Genomic DNA, 22143 nt, shown 5'->3' with positions numbered 1-22143 from the left:
TACGCTTCTTTTATTAACGCAGTTTTTATCAGCTTTAATAAATATTTCTTTTAAGAGGATTCTTTTTCCCCAACTTTTCTCTCTGACCAATACTTTGGTTCCTTCGAAATAAAATCTATGTCCAAAAGCAATAGCGTGGAGGCAGAGTGCACTTTTTTCTGTTTCTTTCTTCTCAACAGTTTTTCTATGTTGATTTAGGCGTTTGTATAAAAGTTGAGATGTAGTGCCTATGTAACTTTTCTTCACTGGCTGTCGATGTAGTCTATTTTGTATACAACGTTCTTTTCTTTCTTTGTTGGTATTTTGTCTTTAATCTTGTTGTACATTTTCCCAACATTGTTTTTATTTTTGTACGCAAAACGGATGTTGGCAGTGAACTCTTTGAATTTGTTTGTAATATATTTGGTAATATACGGGAAATATGAAATTGTCATAATTTTAATTTCTGCTGATTGTTGTTGGGCGTTGGTACTCGTTAATATTGGGACGGTGTTTTTGTTGTTGATGTGCATTTTATAATGATTTATTAATCTTGAAACTAGTTTTGGTGGATAATCATTCGCTTTGAGGATGCCTTTTATAATTAATTTGTTCTTGTTGTGGTATATTTCATCACTTAAGTTAAGAACTCTGTTTATTAACCCTTTTGCGGTGCTGATTTTTTGGGTTAATGGATGTATTTACCTATAATTAAGGATACGACCTGATGAGACTGGTTTACGGTACCAGTCCGTGTTAAAGGTTCCATCCTGTGTGTTTCTGAAAATAACCATATCCAAGAATGGTAGCATATTTTGTTGTTCTTTTTCAAATGTGAACTCGATTCCTGGTTCTATGACATTGAATATTTTTAACATCGATGGAAGGATATGTTCAGACAGTTTGCTGATGTTGAATTATGCTGATGTTGAATTCTAGTTCTTCTTTTACTCTCTGAATGACTCATTCTAAAACGTTGTCCATTAGAATTTTTACTAGAATACAACTGATGGGTGATCCCATTGGGCAACCGAAATTCTGTGCATAGAATTGTTCGTTAAATTGAAAATAGCTGTTTTTTGTGCAAAGAGTAATCATTTCGATAAATTCACTTTGCGAAAGATTTGTGATGGATTCAATTTCCCTCCACCTCTCGTTTAAGATTCTTAAAATTGAATCAACTGAGGCATTTGTAAATAGGCTTTTAACGTCAAATGATACTTGTATTTGGCCCGGTTCGTATGGCGTCGGTGATGAATGTTTTAAATTCAAATGAATTGCGTAAGTGGAACTGCGATTTTGGAAAATCGCTGCTGCATATTTCGACAATGCTGTTGTTGGTCCATCACTGTCGGCGGAGATCGGTCTAAGCGGCATTGGATTTTCGTTTTTGTGGTGTTTTGGTACAAAGTATATCCTTGGTGGGTTTGCGTTGTACGTTGTAAGTTTCCGTTTTGTTAGGGGTATATTTTACCTCTATTGAATAAAGTTTTTACAAGCATATTATTTTTGGTTTGTAGTTTGTTCGTTGGGTCAGTTATAGCGTTGTATGTGTCAGTGTCGCTGAGCATCTCCTCTCCAAGTTTTAATAGGTCGTTTTTGCACATAAGCACAGATTTATTTCCTTTTTCCGATCTAGTGCATACTATTTCAGGGTTGTTTTAAAAAAACTATATGCAACTTTTTTCTTTTTGTAGTAGGAAGTTTTCTAATTTGGGTTTTCTTGCTGTTGATTTGGCTTGTAATATTGTGCGTGTCACCGCTTGTCTGATTTCGTTTCTGTTTTGGAGATCTACGCAATTTGGCATAACGCACTCCACTTCTGCTATTATCTGTTTGGTTAGTAGCTTGTTAGGAGTTGTTGGTAGTCCAAAGTTTGGGCCTAAGCCCATTAACAGCATAACGTCTTTTGTTAAATTTATAGTTGTTGCATTGTGTATAAAGCATGTTGTGTCAGATGTGATGTGGGTTTGTATTTGAGTTGATTCTAGGTTGTTGTACTTTGTGTTCAAGTTATTTATGGTTAATTCGTGTCTATTTTGATAACTAATTTCTTGTTTTCGGAAAACATCATTCGTGTTAGGTAAGCTTCTGGATTGGATAATTGATCTTAGATTATTGATTTGTTGTTCCAGTCGATTGATCTCCCAAAAGGAGATTTTTTTTTCCAAGTTAAGTATTTTCTTTCGTAAATCTGAGATTAACTGGCCAGTCTGTTTGTTGTATGGTGTGTCATCTTCCAAACTTTGGAAGGTGCAGCTTACGTTTTTATACTCAGTTGAGCTGAGAGCTGACAGAGTATATTAACTTTGATTGGATAACGGTTGGTTGTACATATATAAAGGAATCGAAATAGATATAGACTTCCATATATCAAAATAATAAGGATCGAAAAAAAATTTGATTGAGCCATGTCCGTCCGTCCGTCCGTCCGTCCGTTAACACGATAACTTGAGTAAATTTTGAGTTATCTTGATGAAATTTGGTATATAGGTTCCTGAGCACTCATCTCAGATCGCTATTTAAAATGAACTATATCGGACTATAACCACGCCCACTTTTTCGATATCGAAAATTTCGAAAAACCGAAAAAGTGCGATAATTCATTACAAAAGACAGATAAAGCGACGAAACTTGGTAGATGAGTTGAACTTATGACGCAGAATAGAAAATTAGTAAAATGGTGGATAATGGGCGTGGCACCGCCCACTTTTAAAAGAAGGTAATTTAAAAATTTTGCAAGCTGTAATTTGGCAGTCGTTGAAGATATCATGATGAAATTTGGCAGGGACGTTACTCCTATTACTATATGTACGCTTAATAAAAATTAGCAAAATAGGAGAAGGACCACGCCCACTTTAAAAAAAAAAATTTTTTTTTTAAGTAAAATTTTAACAATAAATTTAATATCTTTACAGTATATAAGTAAATTATGTCAACATTCAACTCCAGTAATGATATGGTGCAACAAAATACAAAAAAAAAATAAATTTTCAAAATGGGCGTGGCTCCGCCCTTTTTCATTTAATTTGTCTAGGATACTTTTAACGCCATAAGTCGAACAAAAATTAACCAATCGTTTTGAAATTTGGTAGGGGCATAGATTTTATGACGTTAACTCTTTTCTGTGAAAATGGGCGAAATCGGTTGATGCCACGCCCAGTTTTTATACACAGTCGTCCGTCTGTCCTTCCGCATGGCCGTTAACACGATAACTTGAGCAAAAATCGACATATCTTTAATGAACTTAGTTCACGTGCTTACTTGAACACACTTTATCTTGGTATGAAAAATGAACGAAATCCGACTATGACTACGCCCAATTTTTCGATATCGAAAATTACGAAAAATGAAAAAATGCCATAATTCTATACCAAATACGAAAAAAGGGATGAAACATGGTAAGGTTATTGGATTGTTTTATTGACGCGAAATATAACTTTAGAAAAAACTTTATAAAATGGTTGTGACACCTACCATATTAAGTAGAAGAAAATGAAAAAGTTCTGCAGGGCGAAATAAAAACCCTTAAAATTTTGGCAGGTATTACATATATAAATAAATTAGCGGTATCCAAGAGATGATGTTCTGGATCACCCTGGTCCACATTTTGGTCGATATCTGGAAAACGCCTTCACATATACAACTACCACCACTCCCTTTTAAAACTCTCATTAATACCTTTAATTTGATACCCATATCGTCCAAACTCATTCTAGAGTCACCCCTGGTCCACCTTTATGGCGATATCTCGAAAAGGCATCCACCTATAGAACTAAGCCCCACGCCCTTTTAAAATACTCATTAACACCTTTCATTTGATACCCATACCGTACAAACATATTCTAAAGTCACCCCTGGTCCACCTTTATGGCGATATCTCGAAAAGGCGAACACCTATAGAACGAAGGCCCATTCCCTTTTAAAATACTCATTAACTCCTTTCGTTTGATACCCATATTGCACAAAGGAATTCTAGAGTCACCCCTGGCCCACCTTTAAGGCGATATCTCGAAACGGCGTCCACCTATGGAACTAAAGCCCACTCCCTTTTAAAATACTCATTAACACCTTTCATTTGATACCCATATTGTACAAACGCATTCTAGAGTCACCCCTGGTCCACCTTTATTGCGATACCTCGAAAAGGCGTCCACCTATAGAACTAAGGCCCACTCCCTTTTAAAATACTCATTAACTCCTTTCGTTTGATACCCATATTGCACAAAGGAATTCTAGAGTCACCCCTGGCCCACCTTTAAGGCGATATCTCGAAACGGCGTCCACCTATGGAACTAAAGCCCACTCCCTTTTAAAATACTCATTAACACCTTTCATTTGATACCCATATTGTACAAACGCATTCTAGAGTCACCCCTGGTCCACCTTTATGGCGATATCTCGAAAAGGCGTCCACCTATAGAACTAAGGCCCACTCCCTTTTAAAATACTCATTAACTCCTTTCGTTTGATACCCATATTGCGCAAAGGAATTCTAGAGTCACCCCTGGCCCACCTTTATGGCGATATCTCGAAACGGCGTCCACCTTTGGAACTAAGGCCCACTCCCTTTTAAAATACTCATTAACACCTTTCATTTGATACCCATATCGTACAAACGCATTCTACCCTGATCCACCTTTATGGCTACATCCCTAAATGGCGTCCACCTATAGAACTATGGCCCACTCCCTCATAAAATACTCTTTAATGCCTTTAATTTGATACACATGTCATACAAACACATTCCAGGGTTTCCCTCGGTTCATTTTCCTACATGGTTATTTTCCCTTATGTTGTCACCATAGCTCTCAACTGAGTATGAAATGTTCGGTTACACCCGAACATAACCTTCCTTACTTGTTTATTATATGTTTTGGAGTGATACTGTCTTTCCGACATTTGAGCAAAAAGAATTTCTGCGCCCTAAGTTTTGCTAATTTTATGTTGTTTGTAGCGAAAGCCTTAAATAAAGTTTTGGTTTCTTGGCCATATTGTATGCCAATCTTGTCAAAGAATGGATTTCGCTGTGTACCCGGCGTATTGTTCATATTTTTTTGTACTACCGACTGTTTTCTTTATTTATTGCAAATTTATTTTTGGTTTCGGGTTTACAGTCCAATAAATCAGAAAAACGCCTTTTTTATTTTTCGCCAATATTTCGACCTTTTATTTTGGTCTTCTGCAGGGCCTAATGACAAAAAATATAAAACTTAGTATATAAGGCCTTGCATTGCAAAAGACGGTTAATAATATATAACTACATATACAAACAAAAGTACATATATAACACAATTATTAAAATCACGGATTCTTACTCAAAATTACTGCGTTCTTCCTTGTTCAGTTGTTTTGTATAGATATTTTGTTTTATGCATTGTGCAGAAATGGTCATATATAACATTTTAAATTATAGGGCTTTGGGATTACTTTTTTATAAAGTTGAATAAAATTGAAAAGAAATAAATGATAAAATGAAAACAATGTAAATTCAAACAACGAACTATATATAACAACAATCAACAGAAATTAAAACTATGACAATTTCATATATCCCGTATATTACCAAATGTATTACAAACAAATTCAAAGTGTTCACTGCCAATGTCCGTTTTGCGCACAAAAATAAAAAAAATGTTGGGAAAATGTACAACAAGATTAAAGACAAAGAAAGAAAAGAACGTTGTATACAAAATAGACTGAATCGACTGCCAGCAAAGAAATCTCTTAGAAGAAATATTTATTAAAGCTGATAAAAACTGCGTTAATAAAAGAAGCGTAGAAGCTAAAATCATCAACGACATCTACACGTGTATTTTCTAACGATGTCAACAATCATCAGCTGCTCTACATAGTCCATCAAGCACGAACCCGCTGACAAAATATCAACAAACGTGAAATACATATATATATAGTTCGTTGTTTGAATTTACATTGTGTTCATTTTATCACTTATTTCTTCTAAATTTTATTCAAATTTATAAAAAACTAATCCCAAAGCCCTATAATTTAAAATTTTATATATGACCATTTCTGCACAATGCAGAAAACAAAATATCTATACAAAACAACTGGACAAGGAAGAACGCAGTAATTTTGAGTAAGAATCTGTGATTTCAATAATTGTGTTATATATGTACTTTGTTTGTATATGTAATTAATTATTATTAACCCTATTTTGCAATGCAAAGCCTTATATACTAAGTTTTATGTTTTTATCATTAGGTCCTGAAGCAGACCAAAATAAGAGGTCGATACGTTGGCGAAAAAATAAAAAAGGTTTTTTTCTGATTTATTGGACTAAAAACCCGAAACCAAAAACAAATTTGCAAAAAATAAAGAAAACAGTCGGTAGTACAAAAAACTCTGTACGCAGTTTATTCCAAATAGTTTGGATATGATGAGTAGTGAATATGATTACAAATTTTCTCTAATATCAATTACATAAACCATGGTATAAAGCAATATGAGCAAAGCTCGCTAATTAAATACATATGACAAAAAAATGTTAAAAACGAGCAAAACACTACCTCATTGAAGGGGGAACAAAAAAGGACCCAAATAAAAGGTTTTTTTTTGATTTTTTCAATTGCGTTTTAAGTGTAGAAATGAGAAAAACTGAATTAAGCATGAAAACAAATACCAGCAGGATAGCCTAGAGGTTAAAGGCAACTGAAGTTTCACCATATGATTTACGGTTCGAATCCCGATGAAACCTATGATAACATTAAAAAATTGCCTGATGATGATTACGTTGGCGGTTTTCGAAATGGTTCCATCGAAATATGCCAGTAAATGTTTCTTTCTTTTCAGTTTCTCTTAGAAAACAGAATAATTGCAATTCAATTATTATAAGCCGGTGTTAAGCTAATGAATTCTTAAATATAAGTATAAACTGAACACACCATAAAACAAGCATACATAAAAGGTTTTTTGTTTGATAATTGTGTTTATTTATTCGTTCACAACCTTATTGTATAGAAATATGACAAATATAGATAGACGTAATTCCGCTTAATGCGAGCTATGCTTTCGCTGGCGATGCAACCCCAGCGAGGAAGCCGAGGGGTATCGCTTCCCGCAGCTGCATCTATAGGGTGCGAAACCCATGTGGCTATTGAGGTGGGCCTTCAATGTGGTAAAGCAGCTGAGCGTGTGCTCACGCATTCGGCACACAAACTCTTGCCTGCCAGCAGAGTCAGCGGGCACCCAAAAGACCCCCTCATAGCCCCGATAAAAACAGGTATACCACGAGGGCCTCTCGTCATAATATCGCACCTTCCAGCTTATGCGATTGTAGTTCTGCGGCACATTCAAAAAGTAATTCGGAGCGTAGGACGATGTTCGGAAAAGAATGAAAATGGTAATCGCACATTAGGAAAAAGGATCCAAAACAAAAAGAGGAAACCCCAATCCGCATACTTACATGCTTGTTTGGACAAAACGTGATACACACTCGTCACTGGTCACGCTATAAATACCGTTTTTGCGCACAAACACAGCAAGCACAACAACACGGCACTACAGTGATGCCAGACGGACATCAGCAAAATGTGCAAAACCCAAAGAGCTGTTCAGATGAACAGCTGTCGACGGCACGCTAAATGTGAAAAAATAACGAAACCCCTCAACGTAAAGAAAATTTGCTTCTTAAATATTACGAACAAGGGGGAAAGAAAATTTTTGTAAAATATTACCAAAGATTTATGTCGCGTCAGAACTCAGACGCGTATTTCTTTAATACTTTCGTGAAATAAACATCAGGTAACCATACGTGGCCTTATGGGCAGCACCGCATAACAGTCTCCTCCTTCAAACATGTGGAAGAGCTAACAGCTCACAGTTCCACAAATTACCACACTCGGTAATTCAGGTTATCCCCACCAGGGTTGTAATGAAACCAAAAAACACACCACAACTTTGTGGTTTTCGAACCAATTGCAAAAATATATACCTGAGGGTGACTAGCGTCTCGAGATATAGGCCAAAACGTGGACCCGGATACACCTAGAATGCGTTTTTACATTATGTGTATCAAATTGAAGCTGTTGCTGTATGCTTTAGAACAGAGTAAGTTTTACAACGCTGTGTGACTAGGGTCTCGAGATAGAGACCAAGACATGGAACCGGATAAACCGAGGCCGAAAAAAGACATGAATTAATAATACCCACATACCTATTTACATACGTCCTATTGGATTTGCATGAAATTTGGTATATAAATTTGCCTATATTAGTATTTACGATGCTTTATTCCGGGAAGTAGACTTAAGACGGATTGGGACTGGGGTTGGGACTAGGACTGGGACTGAGACTCGGAACAAGACTGGAACAAAATACATACCACCCTCTGGGACTGGAAATAAGATATGAAGAAAAATGAGAAAAACTTGAGAGAAGCGAAAATAGAGTAGAAGAAACAGACTGTGAAAGAGATAGAATGAGACGAAGATTGAGATAGTTGTAGCTAAAAAGACTGAGGGAAGAGTGAATACAAAGATCTACCAATGGTGTAGAGGGTCGAGGGTCGAGGGCGGAGTTAGATGGAAACAGCTTATTAAAATGTGCAGAACAACGTCTGACGGTTCTGCTAGTGATAGGTAATTATCTCTGCAGATGAACATAAAAAGATTATTCATTCCACATAAGCCTTTCATCCCGAGTACGCCAACTATAATATGGGCCACAATAAAGCCACTAGTCTCCGTCCATAGGCCACCCAACGTGGAACGCCAAAAACAAAAAAAAAACCATCCGTCTCTTGCCGATTATGCCAGAAAAATCACGGCATACGATTATGCCCGATGTACAGGGGAATGTCGGAAGAAGAACGGCTCCGGACCATTCTAATACACCGCCATTGCGGTTGTAAATATGTCCAAGCAACGACCGTTGTCACTGCTGCCAGGAACCACATCATACGTCGCTGCATAAGGAAGAGGAGCAAGCGCGACCACGACCTATACGTTGTGAAGAGCGCGACGGCGACGCAAGCGCCGACGAGGTTCTCTGCACACATATAACCGAGGGCACCCGATCACGGGCCCAACAGGTTGCAGATGATGAGGAAGAGATGGAAGGGATCGCCAGAAGTGCAGCAGCCTTAGCTATCGCCCCAACTACTAGCGCAGAAACACGTCCCTTCCAACCGCTGCTCCAGCATGAAAAGCAGAAAGCAATCCCGGACCGGAAACCCAACCAGGTGCAAAAATAACGCGGGGACACGTTTTTCCGCTCACCTCACCGCAATTCCAATGGGAAACGGGGCGGAGCGGAAACGCGTCCGTTCCGCTCGACCCGACGCTCCACTGACAGAGCGGCCCCGTATCCGCAACGCAAAGAGGGTACCACCACCACTATAGTTCCACGTCAGGCGATCTGTATCGGCTTCAGAACGGGACGATTGCAGGAAACCCACGTAGCGATGACGATCACCCGATTTTTCATAGCTATCGACCTACAGCGATTGTTCGAATAGAGACTGGGGCGCCTCCATTTGGTGCGCGCACTCCTTGATCCCTGCGCGCCAACTTCCGTGATAGACGCACACTTATTCCACGATCTCCGACTCCAACGGCTTAACACGGCAAGACATACAAAGTTTACTTTAGTGTTGCGCGGCGAATATGGAATTACAGATAGAATCACGACCTAGGTTACCGTGGTAGCATGACATACTCGTCTGAACCCAACCGCGACGATTGACTCCTCAGTCGCCACACCATTCCAATTCATGAAATTCGCTGACCCGACGTTTTATCGATTCGCGCCTGTTCTGCTAGCAATTGGTGCCGACGTCTAGGCCAAAATTATGGTAAGTGGCACACCCCCGGCAACGGTCAAAGGGCTTTTCATGCAGCCCACTATCTTCGGACTAGTGATATCCGGAGCATTCCAACAATAATATTCTGGCATCGCTCTAATTTACAATTATTTTTAATTTTTCTACCAATTTCAGAATTACATCTAATTAACCAGGTGCATTAAAAACCAAGAAACCCCACGTACTTGAACTCTAACGGTTTTCTCTTTCATCCACAGTACCGTTCAGAGAGGATGCATAATTGGAGACAGGGATGTTCACCGGAGATCGTACTTAGCATACAGCCATACATACATATCATACTTTCAGCATGTAGTATCTTGTGTCTGGGGATGGTTGCTGGCGTAACCGACGGGTTTTTAGTTGCTCGTCGCAAGGGGGCCGGCAACGTTAGGCCATCAGCCTAAAAATTTCTGACCACCCTAACGCGCACATTAGTTTTACCTTATTATTATCGGCCGAGCGCTAACTCCGAAGGGGGAAAAACTCGACGAAAGTTAGATATCGGCAGGTGCCTCGGACCTTTTTGTGTTTTGACTTTCGCTTCTTTTTTCGAACGTTCGAGCGGCAACAACCATCCAATCAGTTTCCGAATTTTACACTTAATTAATTTGCGATTGTCATTTAATTAATATTTTCAATTAATCATTTTCATAATTTTGAATTTGCCAAGTGCATTGTGAATTGTGCATGTAATTAATTCTTTCCTTTAACCACACAGCAATTACAGTCTATTGTGTTAATATAATGAATAAACTTTGTTACTCGAAACTAATTCCTTTTTATTCGTTTATTTGCCACACACACGCCCGACTTCCCCGGGTCCACACTTCCCCGCAACACAAAGTTTCGCTAATGGTTTTTAGCTTATTCAGGGGTATATAACAATTATTCAATCTGTCCAACAACAAAAATAAATATTTTTGTTAAAATTAAGTTTAATACATTTCGTTAAATTTGATTTTTTAAATTATTAAAATATATAATTAGAAATATTATCAACAAACACACACATATATACTCACAAAATTGCCTTTCTTTAGAAACATAAATAAAATATAAAAAAAATAAATGTAAGGCGCGATAACCTCCGAAGTGATCTAAGGCCGATTTTCTCTTCCAATTTGCGTCGTGCCATGAAAAGCTCTCAGTGAATATAGATGCCGTTCGGAGTTGGCATAAAACATGTAGGTCCCGTCCGGCCAATTTGTAGAAACATAAATATCACAATTAAATATTAAAATATTTAGTGTTAAACTAATTTTACTTTATGTACCATCTAGTGTGGTAGGTGTAATGTGCCCTTAGTATTAGTTCTGCTTTCACTATATTCAAGTCTTAGTTACATATTTATACACATGCAGGCCTCACACGTCAAGAACTATTAATATTGCTAGGTATGCACTTATGCTAGGTATGCACTTATGAATTGGCTGCACATATTTGTTTATATCGGTCAATTCGTCACGGTACACTTTGGCCATATACACACTTATGTACTCAAGTACCGAAATAAGGTCATTCCAATATGCTGGCTTTACATACAGGAAATATGTACATTTTAGATCATAAGTATTAGTGTAAATAGGTATAAAAGAACAAGAATATTTTGTATAAAAAGAGAAGCATTTCCAAAATAAAGAAAATAACTCACAATCACTTCTAATGATCGAACCAATAAACACCATTTTTGCATTAATCATTTTATATGGCGATCCTGCCAGATCACAACAAGCAGTTCGCTAGCTGCTGAGGATTCTAAAGGGAGGACTAAGGGTATTGCCAAGCTAAAAATAAAATATTAATTTATTAATATAAAATTTTGAACCGAACAGGATACAAAAGAAGGTGGTAAAATCTTGCACACTCATTGGAGGCTAGAGGAGATTTGATGGGTCCATTAGTACACCCACTAATAACTTATCATACCCCAGCAAAGATCGGATATTCAAAATATCTGTAATTACTAATTTTTTGAGGATCTACAATGATAACATGGACATATGACTGGCCGCATAAAAACATAAGCGAGGTGGAATAAGGAGATCTTAATTGACAGGGAAAATCAGCAGTAAAACAATATTCAGAAGGACTACACGACTGACAGCATGACTGACAGCAATTAGTTTTAAGTAAATAAGTCCGTATGTTTAGAAAAATGTTGGCAGTCCCACGGACGCCTAACCAACAGCGGAAATTTTCAATTTCTGCTTAGGAATATGAAAAAAGGGTATATTAATGAAAAAAGTAAGGAAAAATAAATAAAAAACCCCTTAGTAAACAAGAAAAAACTAAAAGGATGGCATATAAATGAAATTTTAAAATTCATTAAATAAGGAAAAATAATTTGCAATTTTTTTAAGAAAAATTGTAAATAAAAAAATTTTAACAAAAATTGTTTGAAGAAAAATTTTAGAAATAAATATCTTTTTTTGTTATGCATTCTTTGAGCTTTCCGTGGTTTTTTTCCTCTTAATTAATAATAGTAAATTTTCAGAAGGTTTTTGTTGTCTCTTTTGCTAATTCCGGTTCGATCTTCACATGTTCTTCATTGACTTCTAATTTATTATTTTTTTGTACCAGCGTAAAAATTTGGTGAACCACGACGCCCGCAATCGCGAGTGAATGAGCGCGGCTTCCATCACTAAACTTTTTTGCACCTCACTTAGGCAAACTAGGCTGGTATAGGAATGAACAAATGTATGTTAATTTTCCTCCCAACAGGTTTTCTCTAGCTCGACGGTACCGACGGCGCTGCAGTGACAAGGCGAGTGAACTATATATATTTTTATATGCATATGATCTCCCCTATATACTGTGCTCAAAAAAAAAATCTGTTAGTTAGCATAGGTCAGGGATTAGGGTGGCATAAATACTGATTTTTTTGCGGCACGATTTTTTTGTTCATTTAATCGTTTCGTTATACTTATACACACACCCTTGATTTGTAAACAAAAATAGGGAGAAGATATCAGTTGAAATAAATTATCTTCTAAATGCGGGTAGGTTAGGGTGTACATAGTTTTACTCCATTTTTTTTTATTTTTGTTTCTTTTTTCTCTCGTATCTTAAAATTTTTTTTTTTCTCTTTTATCATTAATCTTCCCAGTTCGTTTATAAATAGGCTTCGAGTCAGATTCGCTCGTGGTGAGAAGATAAATTATTGGAAGTAGTAATAGTTAGTTTTTGAATTAAGTAACATTTGAATTAAGTAACATAATAAGATTAGAAGCGGATTTTGTAGTCGTAGGGTATAACTGTAAGGCAATAAAAGTGATTTGTATAGCTTGTAATGAAATTTCGCGATTGAAATCCTTTTTCTCCGAAATTATGGAAGGGCAGAGTTATAAGTCTTTGGTGTGGGTGTTGACGAGGGGACGTGGCTGTGACGACATGAAGACTGTGGACATTATTTGCCGAACTCTCAGGCTGACGGACGTGAGTCAGGTTTGGGGGCGCTGTAAATTCTAAGGCGTCCAGACAGCGTCCATGGCTTTAGCGCAAGCTACCTCCGTTTACTTTTGTTTCCCCTCTCCTATCTCTAGTTTCTTTTTTACTCTTGGCATGATGCACACTTTTTTTTGGGGTCGTAGCTGTTGGTAAGGCTGGTGAGCAAAAGCTCACCCCATTCGACGAGCTTGCAGGGGCAAGCAACCATGCCATACGCCACCTCGGCCTTACACAAAAAACCAGTTACATTACATTTGAGGTAAATATTTTCCTCAGCCGAGGGTTGTTCCACACGGATTGGTGGACTCAGTGTTGCCAACATTTTGATCAACGAAAGTTGATCGGCAATCTTTGCTTTGGTCATTTCATACGTATTAAGGCAAGTGCATTGTTTGCCTTTTACCGAACTCTTGAAGCCTTCAGGGAAACTTTCGGCTGGTTCCGAAAATACCACATCGTAAACCGATTGAAGCCGTGCCCAATAATCATCTCGTGATTTGTCTTTGATCACGAGATACGTTTCAGTGTGATCTTGAATCGGTGCCTCATTAAATTTCGCACAGTATCTCATGAGACTGTCACTTTCCGCGATGAAATTTTGTGCGGATGGGTCAAATGATTTGGATTTTGGGAGAGGGATGTTCCCCTTTCCTTTGCCGTTTCTTCCCTTTCCATTTTTTGGTTTTGTCCCGGTTTCAGTCATTTTTGGGAGACTGAGAGGCATTTAAAACAAACTTTTGGGTTTTCACCAAAAACAAACGAATAAATTATTTGTACGCTCAGGGAACGTTCGTAAAATTCGAAGATGGAAATACTCTTCGTGCCACAGAAATTTAAAAAGGCGAATATACCATAAATAAATAAAAATCACACTTTTCACTTATATATACGTGTAAATAAACGTGTATTTGTAAATGACGGGTATATGTGTATGTATATATTCGAAGATAATACTTTTAAGCTTGTATGAATATTTTTTGGAAAGTTCTTATGGGGACGCAAATATCTCAAACTTACACCCCTATTATGAACTCATACGATACACGATAAACGGTTGCAATCTGTTATACCGTATTATGAAATAAATTCTAGCGTGTGAAACCAGATCGTTAGCGTTTATCGTTTATCGTGGTATTGCCGTACGCTAACTATCGCATCAGCTGTTCAATTTTCTACGCTATCTATCGTTGATCAATTTTTACACAATGCATTGGGAACTATTGAAATAAAATTAAATATAAAATTAAAAATCCAAAAGAATCTAACTAAAGCCTCATTCCCAACACTCCGTTCCAACACCCTGGGCAAGAAAACTTAAAGCGGCACAAACCTTCAAAATATTTGGGTTGGATGACCTATTTTTAAGGGCGCGCAAACTGCCTTCTACTTCTGTTAAGACATACTCTGAAATCTATTTTTTTACTTCTAGTATGTCAAGTACAGTGTTGAGTTCATTTTAAGAAGATTGGAAACATCTCTCAATTTTCTTCTTTCTATGGCCTTTTGCGAGTTTCGTCAATTTGTTCATTTGAGTTTTTATAAAAGGCAACAGAGGTTGCAGAAAATATTTTATTATTACAGCTTTTAAAACTGTTGCCACTTTTACGTACAAGACAATTGAATTGTTAGTATTTACGTTTTGTTCTGCTATCTGTTTCGTATAGATTCACAAAAATTTGTAAACAAAACTCTGCTGTCATTCACAATAGTACATCTATCAGGCGTGTGGAAATCGCAATATGAAAGCTGATTTTTTACGATACGCTAGCAAGCGTTTATCGTTTATCGTATGAAAATTCATAATAGGGGTGTTAGTTTTGTACGCTAGAATAAGTACAAATGTACATGCGCAATATACAAACGTTTGTATATATGTTTGTTTGGGCAAACGTATGCACGTGAACCAAAGAAGCTGCCCTATTTTTGTTTAAAAACAGAGTTTGTTTTAATTTGTTTCTTCGTCGCTTTAATTCGCGTTTCTTTTGTGAACTGAGTGCGCTTGATTGTAGTGTTGGGAGAGTGCAGCAAAGAAAGGTGAGAAAATTGCTAATGTGAGAGAGGTTAAGAAATTTGATCAACAATACCAACTCTCTTTGCTAATGCAGCTATACGTGCTTGGAGGATGTCGCTGGAAGAGCGACATGAACGTGTGAGTAAGAACGTATGATGTTCTCATAGTGGAGAAGTAAGACTGCTAACTTGAAAATATTTGTACATGTATGTAGGTATGTACGTATAAATATTATAAATTTTTCTATGCTGCTAAGCAAGAAAAAACGACTTGGAAGTAGGTTGAACTGTTCAACGATCTGTGCGAACAACGGGGTAAATTCAGTTGTAGAAGAATTTTTGTTGATGTTGTTCTTGCACAGTGGGTTTGAGTAATTGGCGGATTTTGCCTATTGGTATAGCGCAATGTTTTCTACCAATTTTTGGATGCAAAAAGGTTGCAGTAAAACCAGCGGGAAGAAAATTTCCGCAATATTCATATATATATGTGAATATATATATATGTTTTGCAGATTACAATAATAATATAATTTTTGTGGAAAAAAGTTTTATAATTTTCCATATTTTTTTTGAAAATAAAAAACTGCCTACTCACCGATTCCTGTAAGTATTATGCTGCTTCTTATAGTGTTGTCTGGTCGTTTGTTGTTGCTTAATTTTTGATTAGCTGGCAGTTATTGCTGGTGCTTGGCTGCTGGTAAAGATGATTTATTTTTATTGGAGACAGGCACTTAGGAAAAGTACTTCCCAAAATTACCAAAAATTATTATTTTATAAAATATTTTTTCCCCCAAACTTTCCAAAAATGTTTTTTCTAACTTTTTTCAAAAGGCGTGTACCAAAGAATTTTTTGCAATTTTTTTGTTTGTTTTTAAATACGAGTGTATATGTGTATATATTGTGTTTTTTTTTTGCTCTTTAACCAAGCACTTTCAAACTCGTTTGTTTGCTTTCGTCACTATTTCGACTGATTTTTGTCCAATAAATTTTTTTTGCGATTTTTTTTGCACTCTGTATGTTTGAGCATTTTATTTAAATTTTAACGAACGTAAATTCGATTTTAATAACTTAATATTTGTTTTGCTTTTGGTTGTACGATCGATTTGTAGCTTTATCCGATCTAATATGTTTTTTAGTGCGAAGAAAAAATGTAAATTCCACTATTTTAACCCAACCTTCGCCAATTTTAATAATTTTTGTTAAAACTAAGTTTAATACATTTCGTGGAATTTGATTTTTTAAATTATTAAAATATATAAAAAAAATATTATCAACAAACACATACATATGTAAACTCATAGAATTGCTATATCTCGAAATCGTTACATTCCTTTACAAACATAAATTTCACAATTTAATATTAAAATATTTAGTGTTAAACTAATTTTACTTTATGTACCATTGTAACATACATATATCTTGCATGCATTCTAAACGTTTTTCACGCTGCAGTGCATTCGACACTCTGCTTGTGTCGTAAGTGTGAATGTGTTTATTTTAAGCAACGCCAACATAATTACTTTCCCACAGGCAAGCAAGCAAGCAAAACGCGTGCGATATATGAGCCACGCTTATGCACCAGCGACCGTGCGAACGGTTGCTATGTACAAACGGTTACATCGCTCATGCAATATATATGTACGTATGTTTAGTATATAGGAACTTTAGTACATAAGAATTTTTTTAGAATATTTTAGTATAAATAAGCCGAAATATTATGAATAAACAGAACTTACTCTTGGTGCCGCATGAATGGCACTTCCTAAATTATTAGCATTCTTATTTTAAATTCTACATGGCGATCCAGCCATTATTATTATTTTGAACTGCTGAAACTAAACCGGCAGTCTCCTTATTATTTTGAGCTGCTGAAACTAAACCGGCAGTCTCCTTTGAGCTGCTGAATTAAATCGGCAGACTCCCTCGTCTGCTGCTTGAAATATATGCAGACTTCCTTTAAAAATCCTTAAACTCTTTAAAGGAACCTGCAATGCCTGCTACAATATCTCAAGCAAGACAACCACCTACTGTATTAATTGATTATCCTGCAAAGTACTACCAGCGGACAGCTATTTGAAGCAGAATGCTAACCTCTTGACCGAACGCACACATCAACTTATTCCCGATGACATATTATTTTCGAAGTATTTAATCCCGAGGACATATTACTTTCGAAGGCACACTCAGGTGATACAACGGACGCCTTCTTTGAAAAAGTCTACAGTCAGAGAAAGAAACAAAGGAAGAAATTCAAGAGGGATGCCAAGCATCATTGTAGGGTGGAATACACAACAATTTGAATGGCAGTAATAAACAAACAATTTGAAAGGCAGTAATAAACAAACAGTTTGAATGGCAGCATAAAGCATATCGAAGTGGAATAAATCCTGGCCTGAAGCAAACACATCAAGGAGACAAAGAGGACAGCAGAATATCTATTTATTATTCAAGTGTTTTTAACATTATATCAAAAACATATGGCAACCTAACGGCTGCCAGTTTAAGGGCAAAAAGTAGATCTCTGCCAATAAATTTAAGAAAGTTTTCTTCTTTCTCTATCCTTTTCAAATGAATAACCTTAATAGTCAAGAAGAATTTGACGCAGTATTCTTGCGTTGTGGTAAATTAATTGAAGAAGAGGAAAAAAAAATTAAAAATAGTGGTAGCAAAATCAGTAGAAATAGAAACAGTAGAAAAAATTAAACAGGGCCCTAAGGCAATTACAATAGAAGAATATAGGCGTAGGATAAAACAAAAAAAGATAGAGGAACCATGGATTCCAAAGCCTTCTAAAAGCAAAAGAAAGAGAGGAGGAAAAAGGTTTAATTTAAGAAAGGCAGTAGCGATTTTGTACCAAAAAATTAACTTGACAACAAGCACGGAAGAAATAATCCGTTTGAATAATGAAATACGAAATTTAAAGGGCATATAAAAAAAAAATATAATAAATATATAAATATTAGAGAGGTAAAAATTTGTAATTTTTACATGGAAAAAGGTAAAAAGTTTGGGACTTATCCAAAAGCCCCAATTGAGGAAATAGAAATCGAAGACGACGAAGGAACTTTAATATGGCTGAACAAATTTTGGAAGGATATTGGTATGACAAGAGAGCCAAATATGGAGGATGTTACTAATCCTACTACTAGAATTGAGGGAATCAGACGCATGTTGATAATGTATAACCTTACAGATCATAAATAAAAATAAATTTAAAAAAGGAACAAAATCCTTGTATATATCTTTTTGACAATGGGAGGCCAAGAATCAAAATTAAAATAGCCTAATGCCAATGTAATCAATTCCATTCAGGTTTCTGACCATAGCGAGGCACTAGACATTATCAAAATCTTGTTGATAATTTTGACAGTCTGCACTTGCCTCAACTTATTCCTAAAATTATACTCAGCTCATAATAAATTTTTAAAGAAAAAATACATGAGCCGAGCAGATGGTCTAGACAAGGTCTAAATCCCAGGGAAAAATATAGAAAAAAAATGTTTTTTCTTCACCTCAATGGGCAAATGGGAAACTACTCTCAACGCACTTGAGGAAGAAAAGATTTTGGCACAAAAATCTTATAAATGTATTAATAAAAATACAAGCCTACCAAGAGTAACTGTTTCAAAGCATCTCACGACAATATTACAGTCGTTGAATAATATAGGCAAGGCTATACAAGAAGTATATAGCAAATTGACTGCCAGTCATCAACTAGAAGCACAATATATTTTTTCCGCTGTTAGAGATAAATTGATGTACTCATTGGGTAGATATAACATTGAGGCGTAAGAACCAACGACACCTGAAGGGAATCCCCAAAAATTGAAATTCTTGATAAAAACTCACAAACTGAAAACGACAAAATGCCACAAACAATAGTCCAATTTCTAAAGACTGCTTCGTCATTCCTGCCAGAATTCGATGGTAAAGTCGAGAACTTGAATAGCTTCCTGGATGCTCTGAATATCCTAGAACAAATTAAGGATACCCATGAAGCTGTAGCGGCTTCGGTGATAAAAACCAAGCTGAAAGGAACAGCCAGAAACCTGTTAAGCACTGAAAGAACAATTGAAGCGATAAAACAAAAATTAAAAACACCAATTAAAGGTGAATCAGTTGGAGTTTTGACAGCACTCCTGAATATCCAACAGCGCAGTAAAACTGCAAACCAATATACTGCGGAAATAGAAAAACTTACGAACTCGTTGGAAGAAGCATACATATCAGATGGACTAACACCAGAGTTAGCAACAAAGTATGCTACACAATCAGCTGCAAAAGCTATGTGCAAAAATTGCTCCAACGACAGGGTAAAAACTATCATGCAAGCTGGAACGTTCACAGCAATGAGCGAAGCTATATCAAAATTTACTAACAGTTGCACAGAAGTAACTGGAAATACAAATTCGCTTTTACATATTCGCCAACAATATCACTTCCGAGGTAACTCCCGCAGGAGTTATCAGAACAATAATTATAGAGGTAATCAGAGACGTACTTTCAATAATTATAACAATAATAACAACAGACCAAATAACCAAAAATCTGGTCGAAATTTCGTAACGCGATGATCTAACCGTAATAACACCAGAAATGTCCGAAATGTTACACAACAGGAAAACGAACAACCTCCACCTCAGTAAATAAGAAATTATATATTTTCATTTTACACCTTAATAGCTACATATCTTCCAGAACAACTCTGAATGATTCCATATCAACCCTAACAATCGATACAGGGGCGGTTATTTCAATAATAAAAAGGGTCAAATTGACATTAATGTCACGATAAATAAATCCCCAAAAAAAGAGAGGAATTGGTCAGGGTATAACAAGCGCTATTGGAACGGTTAAAGCAGATTTAAAAAACGATTATCTATTAATTAGACACAAATTTTACGTAGTAGAAGTCAATTTCCCAATCCCATACGATGGAATATTGGGATTAGATTTCATTAAAAAATATAATTGCATCCTGGATTTTCAAACAGAAGGGGACACTCTAATACTAAGACCATATGACTACCCAGAAAACATAATAATTCAGATGACTAACAAGCCAACAATCAATAGTATTTCAATTCCCGCAAGATCAGAAGTAGTTCGACAAATTCAAATTAAAAATAAAAATTCAGATTTATTTATTCCACAACAAGAATTGTCTGAAGGCATTTTTATTGCAAACACCTTAGCAGATTCACAACAAACATTTGTCATAATTATAAATACAACAGATAAAAATGCAATACTCCATGATTTAAATATATAAACAGAAAATTTGAATAATTATACAATAGTTAAAAGGAATAAACTCGAAAATGATGCCAACAGTAAAGAAAAATTAGAAAGATTAAATAAAAATTTTCAAAACTTTGCAAATAAATCACTTAACGCATTATGTGCAGAAGTCATTGACATTTTTTCATTGGAAACAGAACCTATTACCACTAATAATTTTTACAAAAAAAAAATTCATATGAAAGACAATAACCCGGTCTACGCAAAAATAATAGAATACCAGAAGCTCATAAGAGTGAAATTAATAAACAAGTAAATTAATTAATTAAAGATGACATAGTAGAACCTCCAATTTCAGAATTTAATAGTCCAATTTTATTAGTACCAAAGAAAACACCCCCAAATAAAAAAAGATGGAGAATGGTTGCAGATTACATTCGGGTAAATAAAAAAACTAACTATTGCGCTCAGAAAGTGATATATAAAGGTATGATTGGATTGTTCTTGGTAGACCATTCTTCTCCGACCATGCGTATATCAGTTTCAGCATCCCCCTAAAGAGGGTAGATAAGCTAGGAACCTTTAGAAACCCTATGTCAACGAACTGGACTAAACTCCACAAGCAGGTAGAAGCAAAATTGGGACAACCCAAAGAGGTTGTCAATGTGGAAGAACTGGGGGGTCTAATGAATTCCTAACAAGGACGCTTATGACTGCGTATAACAAAGCTTGCCCTCTAAGAAGATTCAGAGGAAAAGCATAACCGCCATGGTGGAGCAATCAGCGGAGTCTTCTAAGAAGACAGTTAAATGTTTAACCTAGCAAACACCACGGAAAGCGAGGCATGTCGGGACGAGTACAGGGATCTACTGAGGATCTACAAGCGTGAAACTTCAAGGCCGAAGATAATCTCATGAAAAGTTTCTGTACGGACATAGAGTGCTCCAGCGAAACAGCTCCGTGGATGAAGTCCTAGAAAGGGGAAACATAGACCAGGGACTAATAAAGAAAGAGAACGGGGATTGGTTACGTAATAGTGAGGAATCCTTTGATGTGCTTTTCGATACACATTTCCCATCGGGTGATGATTTAAAAGAGCCAGCACAGCGAACTCACACTTCGACCACGGAGCGAGTAGTGCGAGCTTGGTGACCGATACCAAGATCGAATGGGCGGTGAAGACGTTTTTTACGTTTAAACCGCCAGGCCCAGATGGTATATTCACGACCATGCGGTCGTGGAATGGCTTAAAATAATATTCGAAGGGGCAAATGACTGAATCTTGTACCGCTATCATGGAGAACTGCTCATGTAGCTTTCCTACCAAGGGCGGGGAAGATCGGTCACGTGTATCCCAAACTATAAACCCATTAGCTTAACATCATTTCTGGTCAAAACTTTTGAGAGGCTGATAGATGTGTATATAAAGTCCAACGTGGATGAAAAGCTGCTCTACACAACACATCATGCGTACACCAAAGGCAATCCGGTAGCAAAGAACATAGCGTTAACAATTCCAACCAGGCTCGGTGCCTCGGGGCAGCTTGAGCGCCGATCATACAGCCATAGTAGTATAGCGTCATCAATCACAAGACGAACAGACTACCTGATTCCCTATCTGCGCTTCGAGAGGGATCTTA

The 22143-nt window shown here is 36.5% G+C and overlaps 1 protein-coding gene across 1 annotated transcript in view; it reads right to left on the bottom strand.

The window, feature by feature from the left end:
• Positions 1–22143, bottom strand: part of LOC137239534 (acetylcholine receptor subunit alpha-like) — a 1517845-nt gene that overhangs the window by 403089 nt on the left and 1092613 nt on the right. The gene's annotated exons all lie outside the window — the stretch shown is intronic.

Source organism: Eurosta solidaginis, chromosome 1 (assembly GCF_040869045.1).
Source record: "Eurosta solidaginis isolate ZX-2024a chromosome 1, ASM4086904v1, whole genome shotgun sequence".
Lineage (NCBI taxonomy): Eukaryota > Metazoa > Arthropoda > Insecta > Diptera > Tephritidae > Eurosta > Eurosta solidaginis.
Note: the sequence above shows the minus strand (reverse complement) of the source record. Positions and strands in the feature narration are given on the sequence as shown.